Source organism: Ptychodera flava, chromosome 3, assembly GCF_041260155.1.
Source record: "Ptychodera flava strain L36383 chromosome 3, AS_Pfla_20210202, whole genome shotgun sequence".
Lineage (NCBI taxonomy): Eukaryota > Metazoa > Hemichordata > Enteropneusta > Ptychoderidae > Ptychodera > Ptychodera flava.
In genome coordinates, this window is record NC_091930.1 from 38,486,807 (window position 1) to 38,506,432 (window position 19,626).

At 38.0% G+C, this 19,626-nt stretch overlaps 1 pseudogene; it reads left to right on the forward strand.

Annotated features, from left to right (window-relative positions):
• The first annotated feature begins 4,317 nt into the window (after positions 1 to 4,317).
• LOC139129278 (sepiapterin reductase pseudogene) lies at positions 4,318 to 4,794 on the forward strand (annotated as a pseudogene).
• Positions 4,795 to 19,626: the final 14,832 nt, after the last annotated feature.

The window sequence follows — 19,626 nt, forward strand, 5'->3', positions numbered from 1 at the left end:
CCATATGTCGAAATATTGATGAAATTTGGATAAATATGAGCGAATTGCAAGACATAAGTATTTTATTGTTAATATTAACCAGTGCAGTTGACATACTGTTTTACAAAAAAATTATCTATATGTTGTGTTTAAAACAAGTTTTAGGGTTTAGATCTAGAAACTGTGACCACGTTTTGCTTGTCTTTTTTAAATGCCAATCCCTGGTCCAATCGGAAAAAAAATGAAAATTGCTGAACATTTCCTGTATATTTCTGGAAGATACATGTCACCTGTAAATTAGTATTAATTCAAATGAAGTCAACGTTACTAAAAATGCCTAGTGAGCAATAACGGTGAAAACTTCGTGAAAATTTCAATAAATATCGGTCAGACTGCCTTGGCAAGGCAGCTAACATACAATATTGTACAGAAGTCGCCATGACAACTAGCAAATAAACCAATAAATCAATAAAAAATAGATATCATTGTACAAAAATATACACTAATGAATAATAAATTATCTATAAACAAATCAAACTATAAAACAAATAAACTAACGGGGCAATCTCGCCTTCGAAAATCAGGAAGAGCAGAGACATTTCTATCGTCAACAGAGACTGTTTCACCTTCGGAAAGTCCATTTCACTGGACTCCTAGCCGATATTGTTGTGTATCTTTCCTTAGTGTAATAATATAAATTTGAAGCGAGTCTATTTTTAGCACTAGTGATAAAGTAATTATTTCCCGACTGCTGCTTTGTCAGACCTGTACATACATCCCCATAATTCCTATTCCCTTTCCAGTCTCATGTTGTTAATAAACAACGGATTACATTTAAATGAGGAATATTTGTGACATACACGTCAAAAAGCGTGCCACTCTATACGTTCTGCAGTAAATTATAATCTCAAACACTCCTATGGTATACCTTCTATGAAATCATTTTCAATGCAATATTTTTAAATTTATTATATAGTTTTCATCAACTCTGGAGAGGCTCTCCATGGTGAATTCCTCCAACGAAATAGACCTCCTCCAGACGGGTGCACTGAAATAGTGGAACTCCGTATATTGCGCTCCCACACTCTGAGGGACGCCTACCATGGGTACTGTAGGAACAGAAGGGTAATCGAAACTACTTTTTAATTTGGCCACCTAGAAATGGAAGGTACTTATAACCTGGCATGATAGCGTCATGCGTCAGTGCGTTCACGGGTCTCAGTCGAGCTATCACTTGACGAGTGTGACGGCGGTCACGTCAGGGCAGTTCATAATCAGGTCAGGGACCATAGGGCCATAAGGCATTAGCAGTCATAGCAAGAGCGCAGAAAGTGAATCAATTTATGATAATGAATACTTTTGATAAAAATTAAATATTTCTGTCATTGTTGTACACGGACAAAAGTACCCTACTGCACTCGAACCTTGAATGATGATCATATGCCATGACATTTTCACGCAGATGTAGTACAGACGCCGTTATTAAAGAGGCACTCCCACTCGGTAACTTTTTAAAGCACATTTTTTTAATGCCAACGGTCGATATTTGACGTGGCGACTGCGCGCGGATCGCAAGATATCGATAAAAACATGTCCTCAAAAAAGTAAAGTTTGAATTCCGGTGGCCCACCTAAATTCAGCGTCGGTGATCGGTAATGCCCCTGGGGAAAGTCGAGTCTTACTGACTCTTAGAAAAAACGGAAAACAAAGTTTGATTCCACCAGAATTCTTATAGGTGACTAGCACAGTTACGTGCGGTTGATACATAGCGGCCGCCAAGTGGTATGCATAGACGAGTGGTATGCATAGACGCATACCTCGCGCGCGGCGTACTGTTTGGCAGATAACAAATGTAGTCATCAGAGGCGGCTAATATTTGACACGTAAAAACTGATGTTTATGTGGTATTGGTTAAAAATACAGTACAACTGATTTAGAATAATGAAAACGACAAAAACTAAGGAGAAGTTTTACAAAACTTACCTGAGGTAATGGCATAATGCTGTATATAAAGTCTTTGCAGTGGGAAATAAATTAATTGCGACGTTCGAACTTATTGTAGACTCCAGCACGACAACAAACCTTCGGGGGATTTCGGGTCAAAATCAGAAACGATCGTAAAACTTCGGGATGTGAAAAATACGCTCGGGAAATGACATGTTTTTATCGATATCTCGCGATCCGCGCGCAGTCGCCACGTCAAATATCGACCGTTGGCATTAAAAAAATGTGTTTTAAAAATGTTACCAAGTGGGAGTGCCTCTTTAATAGTCGCGCCAGCGGCTTACTGACTACGCATGCGCAGATTCATAATATACTATGCAAGTAACCGGAAGTGTACCCTACTTTTCATGGGCGCCGCCATGTTTTTTTGAGTGCTCGTAAATAAACAAATGCGAAACGTGCAAATTATTATTATCATAACATGCCATTTATAAAATATATCTCTTTTATTGGCTAGTAAGTGTTATTATCCACCTTGTCGATGATACAAAATATCGTTAATATCACGCATAAAAAATAGAAAAAAGGGAGAAAAACGTCGTGCATATGAACGGAGGCATGCGCAAAAGAATGCTGGGATGGAATTTTAGAAAAGCGTCCCCTGTGTCAATAATTAGATACACAAATAGCCCGTTTTTAGACGGAACGCGTTTCAGCTTGCAAGTGGAAGGTGGGCAGTGCGGTTTTTTGCAATGATAATGGTGGCATAATTCGTCCCTTGTTTGACACAATAGGCTGTTATCATGGTAAAAATTGCCCATTTTTGTCCAACACTTTTACACATTACAGAAAATCTATACCTGCACTGCTACAGGGTTTGACGTCGTCACCTACGTACGTGAACTGCTTTCATCAGAGGGAAACTGGGCATAGTGGTCATACAAATGTATAAGAAGTAACAATTAATTCTATTTTATCATGAATCAATACAAATAACATTGCCAATCTTAACCCCTGGCGCGACACCAAGGGCTGAGCCCTGTATAATATTAATTTTTGACTATAAATATCCTTGATAAAATTAATATTTCTGTCATTATTGTACAGAATACAAAAGTTGGCCAAACGATTCAGCGGCAGTTATTGGCCGTTCTATCAATGATGTCGGCATACCTAACAAATGCTAATGATCAATCCACCCCTCACCGACGTCATGCAAGTGTGATGCGCCAGTTTTGAATCTATGCAAATCAGATACGTTGCCTGTTGAGTGGTATTGCAGTGCAAATGGCCTGAATCCTCAATGACGCATCATTTCTCGATGACCAAGGCTTTACATGTCGCACGGCCGAGGGTCTAAATCCAGACCAGTTCGAAGTCTGGCCGATGGACTTGCCCCTGTGCGTAGAAATTTCGGAAGGCAACAAGTAGCAGTGAAGAAAACATGAGTTATTTGAAGGCCTGTGCACTGCTTTGGATGGTCATAGTCGGCTCCATTCCTATTATTTACTGTTACGAGTGTCTGCCATGGCAGTACCGTGACTGCGCATCAAGTTTATACTGCGCAATGCTGCTGCAATGTAACTATATTGACCATATTTCTGAGGGTGTGCGCTACAACTGCGTGAATTTGGCATAAATACTGATCATCATTTAGGATTCGATGTGCTGTAGGGTACTCTTATGAGTCCACAACGATGACAGAAATATCGATTTTTACCAAGAATACTCGTAATAATAAATTCATTAACAACAGGTCTGTACTACAACTGCGCGATTTTTTTGATGAAAACTGGTCATCATTCAATATTCGAGTGTAGTAGGGTACTAAATTTGTAAGTTTATCAATAATGACAGAAATATTCAATTTTTATCGACTGTATTCATAATCATAAATGTACTAGTTTTTTACTATCTTGCTATGACTCATAGTGCCGTAGGGCCCTTTGCATTGATCATCTCTACGGTTATGAGTACGGAATTGCATTATGGTACATTAAACTTTTTTTTGTCTATTAAAAATGTTCACAACCCCATTCAGCACAACGACGCTAAAGGGTGAAGAGAACGACTCACACTATAGCGCTGATAATCGACACCATTTTCGAAGAACGCAAACTTTCCCACATTTTTGCTCTATTCTATCCTTAAACTGAGCCATGGTTGATACCCACAACTCGTACGCAGTGCCAGTGTTTGGGTTACCGTGTTTCTGTCTGATTACCGGGGCCAGTCGGGGTATAGGCCGTGGTATTGCTCTACAGCTCGCAGAGAAGGTGGGAGACAATTCACTCTTGTATTGACAGCCCGGTCTGAAGCAGGACTACGGGGGACTAAGAGTCTAGTCGCTGCTCGGCGTGGAGTGGAATCGAGGTGCGTCCTGTTACAGGCGATATGGGTAATATGGACGCCTTGTCGACTACCGTCTCCGACTTCTTCTCTGACATTCCACCGGCTGGAACGTTGTTTCACAACGCTGGCTCACTTGGTGACATCACGAAAAAAGTTCGCAACTTCAATGATCCTAATGAGCTGCAGGAGTATTTTGGTTTCAACATCACCTCAGTGATCACCTTGACCTCAAAGTTCATGCAAATGTTCTCGAAGAAGTCAGGCCTCAGACGTACGGTCGTCAACGTATCCTCGACGTACGCATGTAAGCCGCAGCCCTATTTGTCTGCATATGCCACGGCGAGAGCCGCTAGAGATATGCTGTTCGGAGTCGTGGCCCTTGAAGAGCCAGATGTTCGCGTGTTGAATTACGCACCCGGCGCCGTAGACACGGACATTTACTCGGAGTGGACGGAAAATATTGTTGACCCACTAACCAGGAAAAAGCACACTGACATGAGAGAAACCGGGAGTATTTAACAGTGGAATCAACGTGCAAAGAACTGGCAATGTTACTCGAAGAAGACAACTACACAAGTGGTAGCCATGTTGAGTATAGCGATAGTGACAAGTGATCACCAAAGGAGGAAAGAGTGAACACGTGACTTTTCCATAAAGTTTCAGATCTTCGACCTGACATTATCACTGTATGTCATTTTGTCATGAGCTTCATTACTGAACTTTTCGTTTTAAAGTAATAATATATATGATATAATATAATATAATATAATGTAATGTTATGCAATGTAATATAATATAATATAATATATATATAATAATAATATATATATAATATTATATAATATATATTTATATATAATCCAATGGTATTTTTTTCTGTTTGACATCACCGTATACGACTGTTTTTCGCGGAGCCATACAGCTTCAAGCCCAAGGCGAGAAGTTGTGCGGCTCCGCGAAAAACACGACTATACGATGACGTCAAACAGAGAAAAATGGGATTATTTATCACATGAACAGGCTTCTTATTTTTCTTTTGACGTAGATGGATCAAAATTATTGTAACAAATTGCATGAATTTCGTCGCGATTTGTGTTTTACTTACGCGGATTACTTTCATTTAAAGAGTAAAGCGGCCCGTCACCCAAGAGATACTTTCATTCATAAATCCCATCAAGCTGAAATTTGCTACATCAAATAGTATCCTTACCAACCAGACATACGGATTCTGTCACGTGAATCTGTCAATCATTGTCTCGCGCTGTACCAATGCCAAGCAAGGCAAGTCGGCCATCGGTACATTGGACATAATTTTCATCGTGCTAGCGACGGATAGCCATAGTATTCAGAGTTATTCAGAATATTTACAAATAGATTTATGAAGTAAATGCAACGACACGATCGAAACAGTAATTCTCATTCTCAGAGATTCCGTGGCTTTTCAAAATATCACACAAGTTTACGACCGTGGCGAGCGCGAAAGATTCCGTTCAATGACACACAGAGTGTACCTCATTGCATGTTTACGCCCACAACGCTGCCGTCACCGGTCTCTGCCATGCCGGTGTCAACTCGTTAATCCCGATCTCGGTCGTCAATGTTTTCGTCTTAAGGACTTTGATGTTTGCAGTGACATATATCTCACCCGTAGATACATCCTAATTTTACTTGACGGAAACTCTGTTTTGAGTGTTGTCTGAGTCAACTTTCGAAGTACATCGGATTCCACAGCGCTGCAATGCATATAGCCTACAGCTCAACAGTTGATGTCTTCGCTAGCGCTACAACCTTACGCCGCTACAGGTTTGATTCCGAGCAAGAATTTACGGAATTTTTTGTATGATGAAGGAAAATTATCGTTGTTAGTCGAATGACTTTATGCTTGTGCCTGTATGTCGCTTTCCCGAAGATTATACTGTACTCATTTATTCAGTTGAACTTCCGTTGAGGTGAAGATTTTAGGTTTATCGCCAACCGGGATCGCCAGGTACGACCCCGGGGGGGGGGGTAACTCCATGGCTAATAGTACGGGGGGGGCTCCGCACGAACATGGAAACCCAAACTGTTGTGATACCAGTTTTGAGCAAAAAAAACCTACCCTTTCTGATACCTAGTTGTGGAAACGCAGCTATCTCTTGGCGGGGTAGCGTGAGTTGCTATGTGAGTGGCGGGGTTGACCTTTGACCCGCATAGCAACTCACGCTACCCCGCCAACAGATAGCTGCGTTTCCACAGCTAGGCCGTGTAAATAAAATTCTTTGTTTGCCGTCCTTGGATTTTTGAAAAACCTACCAGCCAGCCAGCAAAAAAAAACAAACACAGAAAAAAAACACAACACAGATCAATCGCATAAACTCTAACTTTCCCATCGGTTTATGGGTCACAAGTATGAAAAAATCATCTGTTACATTTACAATGCAGTGTTTCTTATGCTCTTCATTAGCACGCTGAAAACAATGCGTGGAAACAAAGGTTATACTTGTGTAAATACAACAAGCATACTTAGAGTTAGGTGACTCTGAGTCTGAACAAAAATTCCATAATAAACAATGGCAATAAACACTATACCAGTACATAATGTACAACATGTACAGTGTGATAGTAATCAACTGGTTGTGTTACGAAGATCTACAGATTGTCTCTGACGGACATTTATGCACAGGATGGTCATAGGTGCCAGTAAAACTATTAATTAAAATAACAAGATCTCAAATATGAATAAAAAGCATATTTGCGACAAATGCAACTTACGTATACGAGGATGTTTACAAAGTTTTGAAGAAAACAAAATATATTTGAATTAACACCTAATGAAGGAACCTAAGAATTTCACGTAATGGGTTCAATTTTGCAACGTGTCTAAGTGACATTTGTATATTAGTTATAACACGTAAATTTAAGATCGAGACCTGTATTGATGTTTACGATTGGCCGTATATTTTTATCTCTATCATGATCAAAACCAAGCTTTAAACTTAGTTTAAAATCCCATTCTAAAATAATACGGGAAAGGACAAGAGAGAAAAATACAACAGACAGGGCAGGAGGACACAACGACCAAAGAGTAGTCCAGGGCATTTAGACAATTGGAGAAGCGTAGCTTGGACGGCACCTGTCAAGCTGTCTACCGAGAAGTAAAGTCTATTAGTACCAACGAAACACTATTTCGAAATGTTGGGGTAAGCTTACAACAAAAAGGTGTTCTTGCAAAACCTGAACATTCCACATATTAAACTGCAAAAGTTACTGAGTATAACAAAGTATAGATGTCACTCAGAAAACAAATGCTAAACATCTTGGTAAAAGGTGAAACTACTGTCTCTTCCATACAACACAGTCACTCTATCCATAGTGGATAGAGGGACTGTGCATACAATTAGAATTTTTGCAGTAAGAAGAGTGGGTAGCTGAGCAAATCATAACAGACTCGAGTACAAATCCTCCTTTTTAAGTGTCAAATAAATACAAGCCCTGAGCACTGTTTCTGTTGAGTTAAATGCTCCATTAGCTGTAACTTTAAAGGCTATTTATTCTGAATTTTGTGTATCAACTAGTCTTTTTCCCGAATTCTAATAGCGCTGATCTCGGTGTCAGGTTTGTTACTATATATAGCTGCGCGCGCGACTTCGAACACCGCTGCCTGAAAATCGGACAAATTGTGTTACTGCATGCGCGGTCGTTGTTGCAACTTGTAGTCTGAGCCATAAATTCATATGAATTAGTGTGATTTTCTGTATGCATTATGACGCTAGCAGGTTTTGATTTCATCGTTCTTGCCGAAAATGCGGACAAATTTTTGCACATTAATGAAAGAAAAATGACGTTAAGTGATCAGCGCTATATAGAATATTCTGTTTGTCAAGACAGCAATGCCGAATGGCCATTGCTATTTTTGAAAACTGAATTCTAATCCGGACTTATAAAATGACCACATCGTTTTTAGCACAAAAACAATGTTCAAAGTAAGAGCAACTTATACTGCGTACGAACTATTTGGAGCATTCAACAACGAACATTTCACCGGCGGTAACTGCTTGCCCCATCACCGGGCTGCTTGCCCCCTCGTGATCAATCGCGGATCGCGCAGAAGCTGATGGAAATTCAGTTCCATTCCTTATTCGAAGCTAAACCAGTCGACTTGTTTTCGATCCGTTTGTATGGAGACCAAGCCAATACAGCGCACTTCCGCCGATTTGGAAACTTTCAGGGAGAAATAAACTTGAGAAACGGTCGATCGATCTTCACTTACGGTATACTGCAGTCCACTACAACAGTAGGTGCACATGTACACTTTACGTACAGCGGTTGATGTACCCCTTTACGATAGGTAATCTGATTTGTATCGAAACGATCGTACGACATTTGCGTTTTTGAGACATTTGAGTAAGTTGCTGCGTCATTGCCAACAAAGGAAGGACACAACGCGTCGTATTTTCGAGCATACGATCTGTGTTTGTTTTTCATATTTCGTCCAAAACCTACCCGCACGCGGACGGCAAACAAAGAATTTATTTTACGGCGCCCTATCTGATACCATACAATACCATACGTATACAGATACGACTCACTCGCCTTGCGTACCAGGGTACCAACAGTCAAACCGTCAGATCGGAAATATTGATGGTAGATCTGGGATGTAGATACATGGGTTTCCAGTGTTGACAGCATGATTTTTTAACAAATGTCAGTTTGTGTTTAAAACCGGACCCTTTCTCATACCAACACCTCGTGAAAAGTATACCCTTTCTGATACCAAACAGCGCAAAAAAACGACCCCTTTCGCGCGGACCCTCCCCGTATAGCCATCTATGGGAGTTACCCCCCCGGGGGTACGACGTCCACATTGAGCCTTACGAGGCGACTCGACTGGATCGGCGGTATCCCCATTCGATTCCCGGGAACAGCTATAGTTTTAGCGACTCGAAATTTCGCTGGACATGCCTTCTATGTTTCCATGTGTGGATTTATCGGGTCACCTTTTTTGAAAAAGTGTCATTAGAGCATGGCACATGGCATCGATCACGACAAATAGGTCTATTTTCACGTCGCGACCCGCATGAAGGGTACCATGCAAGAAAAAAGTTCCGGTTGATGACGTACAACAGGGGTAATTCGGATTTCTTATCCGTCCTGTTTACGTCACACAGGTGGGAATTCGGGCCAGTTCATGTGATGAAATATAATATAATATAATATAATATAATATAATATAATATAATATAATATAATATAATATAATATAATATAATATAATATAATATAATATAATATAATATAATATAATATGATATGATATGATATGATATGATATGATATGATATGATATGATATGATATGATATGATATAATATATTATAATAACATAATATAATATAATATCATAAGAGTATATTGAAATTCTGGCGTTGTACATCAAAAAACTGATTTTTGCTCAAAAAATAGAGCTCGCGCGTATGCCAGCTGTGGTATATCGCCAATATACGACAGTTCTTTTCGCGTCTCGACCAATCAGTTCGCTGTCATTGCACCAGCAATATACAGGCATGATATAATATATTGTAATATGATATCGATTTATATATATATATATATATATATATATATATATATATATATATATATATATATATATATATATATATATATATATATATATCATACATTTACACACACATATATACTTGAGTATGTTGTCAGAAGAGAAGGGTCTTCCTTATTTCATAACGAAGTTAAACTTTGTTCATATATATATACAATATATATATATATATATATATATATATATATATATATATATATATATATATATTTATATATGCATATATACACATATATATATTAGAGAGGGATACATCATAGATAGATAGATAGATAGATAGATAGATAGATAGATAGATAGATAGATAGATAGATAAAGATTGTCTATGTGTAATCGTCATTTTGCTTTGGTTTTCATGTAGTTAAGTGTATGTTAATTGTATTATTGTACTGTCCTTGTCCACCTTTGCCTTGACAGTGGACATATGTAGAGACATTCCATGCGGGTGGCCTCTTTGTGCGAGCAACTTATCACTCTTTTGACAATGGTTTGCGCTAGCATTGAAGGATTACTATTGAAATTATATAGGTTAAGGGATATAGATATACCGATTAGGTTTCCATTATGAGAGAAATTGTAGGTAATTCAGGTATTGTAAGTTATTAAATTGTAAGTTAGCTTTGCAAATGTTATAGAAAAATTCAAGTTATCAGAGGCCAAACTGGACCTTTAATAAGAGGATCCTCGCTTTTCATAATTGAAAGAAAACCCCGCATCGGGTTGTATTTCACTTTGCTGTTTTAGTCGGCTGAAATAAATTCAGAGCTATATGTTTGTTTTTAAACATTTTCTTTATGACTAGTACTGCCAGTACAGTAGTGTCATCACGGACTAAAATAAACAGTCGCACACGTATTTGGGTTTCGGATATTTTAGAGGACAAACAATGATTTAGATAAAAATACCTTCTACTTTCGAAAATTAGTCATTGTAGAATTCATCATAATAGCCAGAGGTAATTCTTACTGTCCAGGTAATGAGAAATAAAATTGCATGCTGTCACTTGTATATACATCCATTTTCCAGATAATTTGCACAATAATTTACAGTACTGAAATGGAGTTCATTGAAACCATGACATGTGTGTATTTGCTTATCTCAATTCTTTTAAATTACTTATACACAAACACCGTTTGTGTCGAACCAACCAGGTTAATAACGTTGTTTAAACCAGACTCTACACACTTCATGTCATTTCCCCTGCTAATTAGAAAGCTTTTATCAAACCAGTAACATATGTATCAATATCTGGTAAGCAATCTGAAGAATCTCCAAGGAGATTCATTGCTTGATTGAGCAGAGGTATACACCTCTGTAATTTTCATTCGATTTAGATCGTACAAAAGAAATTCCTCTGTATTATCAAAATTGTTTGATAAAAATCATCGAAAGGGTGGATGCAGGAAATTGCTCTTTCGACTGAGGCAGATGAGTACAATTGCACTCAGCAGTGTACACAAACAATACTGTTTACAGTGTACCCCGCAAATTGATACTGGATGTTTTACCTTAAAGGCCCATGAGCGGTAACTCTGCCAAATTTGTCCAACCTCAAGTTACCTCGAACTTCCTCAGATATTCATTGCAATCTATAAATTGAACGACATAGTCATTAACTATGCCTGAACTTAATTTCCTTATGGCAGAATAGGCAAAAAATTTAACAGTATTATTGATTTTCAATTTCCCGCCATTTTCAAAATTTTGCAGAAAAACGGAGAATTTTCGGTGGAGTGAATCCCTTTCCCGTCCTTTCAATGGGTCGCACCATGTTGTATTTGTAAAGATTTAAATGTGAATGTACATGCACCATTTACGTTGTTTATCATGTAGTTGTATGGAGAGGGTGCGGCACCCGTTTATCATTTTTCTTACTGAAACCTCCCATAATGCATGCATCCCACTCAGTGGATAATTATACTTGAGTAAACGTCTCTGAGTAAGAACACGTCTATGAACTAACTTTAATCTAAATATAAAATCATGAAAACAATGTCAAAAGTTGCAGAGGGTGGAGGTCGTCGCCTCTGCGCCGGTGCAACTTTTTTATTTACAACCAATAGATTTCATGCACGATGTCTACATGCATTACGTAAACATGACTGCAACATCAAATCGCTAACGTACACTGGACGTACACTGGACATTTTCGACGACCCCTCCCTTAATTGACGTACCAGATAATCAAATAATCTATAAACGAATGAAATTATAAGCAAAAAACTACAGAAAAAACTATAAGTAACCAAATAAATAAATCAATAAAATCAAATATAATCAATAGGTAAATAAATAGTTAGATATATAAATAAAATATATATAGATAGAGAGATAGATTGATAGATAAATAGATAAAACTGGACAAAATGCTTGATATGCGCTTAGCATATTTACGTATATTGACGTATATGGAACACAATATTAATTGCATACGCAACGTATATCTTTGTATATGGAACATTCCAATACGTTGATATGCGTAGCGTATTTCTATGCAGATCATGAGTATACGTAATGCAGATCTTTGCACACTAAGTGTACACTGTAGTTTTGCATTTTATTAGTATACGTACGTGTATACTTAACGTATTTGACACATGTACAGAATCAGTATATGTGTATGTATATCAAGCATTTTGCCAAATGTATAAATACACGAATGAATAAATTATCTATGAACCAATCAAATTATAACAATTTGATAAAAGGGTTATAACAATGCTGTAAACAAATTAACTATGACAAATAAAACTATTAAAAAATTAATAAATAAAGAAGCCATAAACAAAGTCGAGTGACAGGAACTCGAAAATACCATGATTTTGCTACTCACAAGATGAAAGACAAAAGCAACAAATAAAAAACAAAACAAGAGACTTGCTAAATTACCGGGGAAAGGGGCATATTGGTTTAATGGAGAAAATATTACAATCATAACAGCGTTATTTGATCAAGATATTTACTCGAATGGCGTCAGCAAATTAAACGATATAGATGTAAAACGGGTGTTATTCTTAGAAAAAGGAGGGAAAACCACAATTTGGGTTAGCGAGCAGTAAAACGGTATGGCATTTTACTCATCATATGATAAGCAGTGCATGAATATTGATAGCAATGAGCAATGATAGTGGCGATAGTGATGATGATGATGATGATGATGATGATGATGATGATGATGATTAGGATGATGACGACTATTATGACAATGGTGAATGCATGGTGTAACAGTGAAATAGACGAATGATGCATAATTTTAAGCATATTTTGTTTTTTGTTCAGTTATCGTGTCAGGAGATATATTCTTGTATAACACATCACCACAATTAGCATTATATATATATATATATATATATATATATATATATATATATATATATATATATATATATCTATATATATATATAATATATGTATATAATATATATATATATATATATATATATATATGTATGTATATATATATATATATATATATATGTATGTATATATATATATTTTTTCTTACAAGATACTTTGACAACACTGAGTCTTAGATTTCAGCTCTGGGACAACCAGATATTCTATATCAGCTGAGACAATATTTTAAAGCCTCAATAACTGCGAATGCGTAATAAACCGATCTCAAAATATCCTAAGTTTTCCAAGAGTCTTCTCTGAATAAGACACATGAATGACTGAAAAAGTATATACCACTGTCGAACGTGGAATGCAAATTCAAAAATTTAACACCGTTTTAGATTTCCCGCCCTCTTCCAAAACTAATCATGTGAGGAGAGAAATAAAGATTACAACAACAAAATGACATAGACTTTTTCCGGCCAAAACTGATGAACTTAGGTGGGAACCTCATCTAAATTTCCAAATAAAGAAAGAGCAGAGACATTTCTATCTTCAACATAGACTGTTCCACACTTCGGACACTTTATTTCACTGATCGAACTTTGCGCCGATTTCGTAGTGTATATCTACAGCGCTTTAAGGTAAAATGCGCCTCGAAAATGAAAGAAACTTTGGCTCAAACTTTTCTCAGTGTCACTTTCAACTTTTCTCTCACAGAATCTAGAGCAGTGGCCGACGTGCAAATGTTTGTACAAGAGAAACAAATATAAGCTAAAATTTAATAATATTTGGAAATCAAAATGGCCGCCATCTCTGTGTTAACTCTATTTAGAAAAAGAAAATTTTCGATTTCCGAAAAACAAAGACGGCAAAACGTTTTCTTTCTCCGACAGCTTTAACTCCCACAAGTGCTAGATCAAAAGACAGTTGTGAGAGTTGGAGCGTCTGAATATCTGTCCTAGACAGATACTTTAACCAAACATTTGATTTGGTGATATGTACGTAACGGTACGACGGATTGTGATAAATTTCACAGTTATCTTTATTAAGTTGTGTGTTAATGAACGACGATTTAACGGGGCGCTAGCGCTGTACCCAACACAAAATCACCTTCTTGCAAATATTCATTGAATTTTAATTAATTGATATCCTAAGATTAAAATATTTTGTTCGGTTCACCTTTTAGCATGTCAAGCAGTCCTACGTTGGGTTATAACGAAGTGTTAATCAATGCAAATGAATGCAAACCACCCGACTTCCTGGCTTCTCTTTTCTCCAAATTAGAAGATTAAAAAAAAAGTGAACTCAGTACAGGCCCGGACACATTTTTGAAATTTCATATAATGTTCTGTAAATGCTATATAAGAAAATGACTATTTTGTTTGGCAATAAAGTTCTTACATTTTGAATAAGAGGAATTTTAATTTTGCTAAGTGTCGGTCTTTCAACCCGTGCCACATTAGAATGAGTATAGATAATGCAAAATAAAATAGTCGTTTTTTCTTCTACATATACCCTTTTTTCAAGTGAAATATTACATTTCATAAATAGTATCAAGTTTTTGACTTGAATAAATTATATCATTAATACTAAAATTGAGGTGTTTACCCCAAATATACATGCCTTCATCCTTCGAGGAAACTATTGCTACAATACCAAACTTTAGATTCTCTACGGTTTTACAAAACTATATAGTATGAGGGGGTTACTCTATGGCATCAATTCTATATGAATTCAATTTTCAATGCAGTATTTTCAAATCTTTATCGATTTCATCCTCTCTCCTTGATATGCTTCAAACAGCCCCCTCCACGCCTTTGCCCCGATGGTGGACACATACCCGTATATTATGTTGACACTCTAGAGGGCGCCCACTATGGGTGCTGTTGAGAAAAAAAACGAAAAAAACGAAGGTAATCAGTATGTCATTTATAATTTGATGAACTAAGCTGAGGATTTTATCACAGTTTTCAAGCCTTGTAAGACTTGAAGGAGAAGAATGCATCCTGAATGCATTTATATGATGATCTTTTAGTTAAATGACTGATTTTTGGGGTATTTTTCCAGAAAAATTTCATCGTAATTTTGCCACATTCACAGTTATGTAGATTTGTTTTATTTTCGACTTTGTTGAAATAAATTTATCTTTTTTTAAAAAAAAAAAGGGCAATCGAAGAGCTGTGTGACAGGGGAGAGAGGCATGGCATGTCGCGCTGACGAGCCCTGTCTCCACAAAGGGAAAGAAAATTGCCCCTTAGGCGAGAAAAAAAAATATCTGTTCAACGGGCCCGACCGACCCATATTTGGACCACTCCACATTTTTCTTTTTTTTTCCCGAAATCTTTACGAATCTGAAGAAACGCGGAGATTTTATTCAGTGAACATCCGCCTGTAAGATGAATTACCTTCTCATTTTCGATGACATTGACTTGAGTGAGATTGATACAGGCAATGATTTGAAGAGTAAAGGTGGAAGCGCATCACAAACATTTGGTCAAGGTGAAGGGCAGGGTTAATACGCCATGGAAAATAAACTATTACGCCACGTGTTCCGTATAGCTTAGACACTCTGTACTGTATTGTTTCACCGGCGTTTATTTCACGTCCGAGTTGTTGTACAGTCTATATTTTCTAGTGTTCCTATTTTCAGTGTTCCTTGAAAATTCTTTATTGTTCTTTGAGTCATCACTTGTTCCGATTTTCGTCATGGCTTTCTCCTATCGAACGTGTGATTGTAAGCAGCAGTTCTCACTGCAGGACGGACATGATTTGTGTTTCTGTTGTCGAGAATGCACAAGGAGTCAACCTTGTGACATTTGTTTGACTTGGACACAGGACGAATGGTCTAATTTTGCTCCCTCGCTCGACGACGTCACCCCGGACATCCCCAGGGCTGACCCGTCAGTTTCTGAGTCGCGAGTTTGGTTGGAATGCACCGTGCTCATATGGCTGGTGGCACCAACACAGAAATTAGCTCCGTTAGATTCAGGTGCCACCAACGAAGCTGTTCGTGCAAAAAGGTGTTTGTGCGAAGTTTTCAGCGGGCGGGCAGATTTCAAAACTAATCAGCGGGCGGGGAGAAAATATTGATATTTACTGTGGGCGGGGAAGAAAGAAATTTCATTACTTTCAGCGGGCGGGGAGAACATTTTGACAGTGGGCACCGGAAAATACGTAAAGGGAGGGGAAAGCGGCGTGCTTAATAGAACCTAACTTAGAGGGGAGCAATGTTCCAAGGTATACTGCTAACTGCTTGCATGGTTTGTGTTGATCTGGGTTGCCTAGTGGGCATCTAGTTAGCAATGGGGAATTCAGTAGTGGGGAGAGGGCAGCGGGGAGCTTGAATTGTTGTGGGGAGTGGGGAGCGGGCAGACTGTAGATACCGGAGGGCAGTGGGCATCAAAATTCAGTGGGAGGGCACATTTTCAATGTATACCAATGGGAGGGCAGTTACGAACAGTTTTCACTTTCCCCTCCAAATTTTAGGTCAGGGTCAAAAATAACAAAAATCGGTATATCAGCTTTCAAAACAGGTTTTGTGATGATTTTGAGAAAATCATGAAATTACCAGTTGGCGGAACCTGTAGATTGAACTGCAGAAGTGAAGGCAAAGAAGCTGTTGTGAGACAACCAACCATGTCAACAAAAAATTGAAAAAATCATGAACGTACTAAACAACATATCCAGCATATGTTATGTGACTAAGAAAAAGCATGAAACACACAAAAGTGTTTATATTATATGTTCTGTTTAAGAAACCCCCTAAAAAAATCAAAAAAAAAATCCGACCAACCTACCAACTTTCAAGTCATCCCGCCCGTTGAACAGCTTTTTTGGGGGCCTTAACAGTATGTCGACGAATGTGTTGGAAACTGTGATGGAAACTGACCAATCGACCACCAAACCGGAGAACAGCAGAAGTGAAAAAACAGCAGACTGGGCTGACTTGGATGAAGTTGTGGCTAAAATACAAAATCTGGCGATACTCAAGTTTCGCCCAAGAAGAACTGTTAAGTTCAAGTTCAAAACTCTATGTGGGTGACAAGAGATCAAGTATTGGAAATGGTAAGCAAGGAAATAAGGAGACGGAAAAATAGCCGGCCTCTGTCAAGGGGTAATTGGTGGGGAACCCAGAATATGGTTCGTTACTTTGAAAAGTCTTGAAGAAAAGGTGTGGGAAGTGATGAAGCAGGTTCTTTGATGGCAGTCACGAGTCTCGGACACCTGCAGTTAGAAGTAAAGCATAGAAAACCACTTAGGTTTTATTGCATAGAAAAACGACAGACAACACTGGAACTCTGAACTCCCCAAAGTCAAACTCGAATCTCTAAAACTACAGTGCCCCTCAGGCGGGAAAAATTGTAGCCAAAACAACATCAGAAAATTGCTACAAAGATTACAGCTTCACTCTGATTGGTCCTAAACTGACTAACGTAATGTAACCTGATTGGTCCATTTAACTCAACGGTGATTGGTCCGCTCTAGAATCCGCGTTTTGCATCAAGCTCGACATGTATTGTCAATGCACATGTTACATAGCAAATATAAAGAGTCACTCAGTCACGATAAAAGGAGGCGTTGTTGGAGAACGGAATAACAGTTGATAACGGAGATAAGCTATATCCTGACGATCTGGGTTCTGATACCAAGAAAGTAGTCTCAGGTAACTAGAATACAGAAATGGAAGTTCAACCCATCATTGAATTTCTCACCATCTTCGGAGAAGTGGACGGAGATGCAACCAAGCAATATGAAATAGACGAAAGTGGTAAATTGGTAGTAAGGATGCAGATAAGGAGAGATATTCCGAAGCAAGTTAGATTCGATCAGCTTGAAGGTTCAGTCGTAAGCGTCAGTCAGGATCAACCGGCAACGGTAAATACGCCAATCATCTATTATATCTGTCATATTCCAGGCCATAGTGGACAAAACAGTACACAGGCAAAAACATGACAACGTGCGGTAAAAAGGGACATCTACGAAAAGACTACCGACAAAGAAACCATGGTGACACACCCACAACGAGCAAGAACCACGAATGATGCAGACAAACTGACAAAACCACGCAATGATCACAATGGAAGCAACGGTCTCAGCAAGTGACAGGAAACTGTAGTTACCAAAGCAAACTTCGGTGGAAAGGTTAGAAGCTATAAAAGGAAACGACAAGAAAGATGCCGCGAAAAGGCGGGAAAAGTGGAAAAGAGGAAAAAAGCGACATATCAGCAAATTCAACAAATCATTTGAAGAACTCGGAGGAGTCAACAAAGAACACAGATTATCTTGACCCAATCGAAGGTCCTAGTATAATGTTAGATAATTTCGACCCTGATAAAATGTTGGCCGAGACAACAGTTGTATCTCCGATTAAAAGACGATATGAACAGACAGAACTGACGCCACTTAAAGGGACATTAGCTGTAACTTTTGACAAATTTTTCACTACTCTGTTTCAATGTATCAACTACAGAATTTTACTATAATCCGATCATCATGACCAATGCCCGGTATCCTGCTTGCCAACACGGCCTGTATATGTGAAACGACCATTGTTATTGTTGATAAATGTATTCTAGTCCGGACCTGAATACAAAATTTAAACAATAACAATGCAGATTATACTCACATAGGGTATATTTATGAGCTAAATATTAGGAATTTCTCCATGGTTCAGGGATTCAAACCAGAAACTGCAGATGATACACAGAACAAACAAAATAAAAAATGACCAAAGTTACAGCTAATGGATCTTTAAACTACCGCATCAAGAAGATTTGTCAAAGACACGATGAGAAAGGGAAACTTCGGAGAGATACGACATTCAACTCATATCAAGTATTTTGAGAAGATGAAGTTGATATTTTTTCGACAGAGTCGGATGATACAGTGAACGAATAAATTGCAACAGATAATTCAAGTTCAAAAACTAACACACCTACGTAACAGATAAGACACCCTTTGCAATGTTGTGTAATATTGAGTAAAGAAGATCATCATGATGCAGCTAAATTTACAGTATATCTTCGGGTCGGTGAGACTTTAGCGTGCGTGGTAAGGGGTCGTGGATAATTAAAACATGCGCACGGTAAACGAAACTAACTGTGTTTGTCCTCAACCCCCCTCCCCGGTTAAACTGCACTATGAACTTTGTTATAATTCAATCCTTTGTACATTTTTCGTTTGCTTTATTTATTGACAGTTATGTACACTTGACGCTTTGTGTTGATGGTAAACATATCTACCATCAAAGTCACTCTTTGTGAATAAATTTTACTTTGCTTCAAAAAAAAGAAGGGCGATCGAAACTACTTAATTCGGGCAACATAGAAATGGAAGGTAACGAGATATGAACTGAAAATGCTCACGTGTTTCATTATATATTGAAGTTATGTGTAAATTTGAAGCTTTGCCAC